Here is a 356-nt window from a genome sequence, read left to right on the forward strand (position 1 = left end):
TTCCTCCCAGATGGTCAGAGGAGAGGGGCCCTCTGGCTGGGGCGGGGGGGGCGGTCCTGGAAGTGTGGAGCAGAAGTGTGCACGGTCTGCCGGACGGTCTCAGCTCCACTCGGCCGGGTCCCGGGGATCATGTGTCCGCGCCCAGCCCAGGCCCCCCCACCCCGACCCGCACTCCCGATGGGGGCCGCCCACCGGGTTATTTTTAGCTTGCCCTATTGCATCTGGCCCGGAGACTCCAAGCCAGACAGACGTCTGCAGCCCAGGCAGCTCAGAAGTCAGCGGCGGCGGCAGCAGGCGGGGGTATCACGCTGCTAGGAGACGTGGCCGGGAGCGGCCCTGTCACACTGGGATAAGGA

This window comes from Leucopleurus acutus (genome assembly GCF_964270905.1).
Source record: "Leucopleurus acutus genome assembly, chromosome: 20".
NCBI lineage: Eukaryota > Metazoa > Chordata > Mammalia > Artiodactyla > Delphinidae > Leucopleurus > Leucopleurus acutus.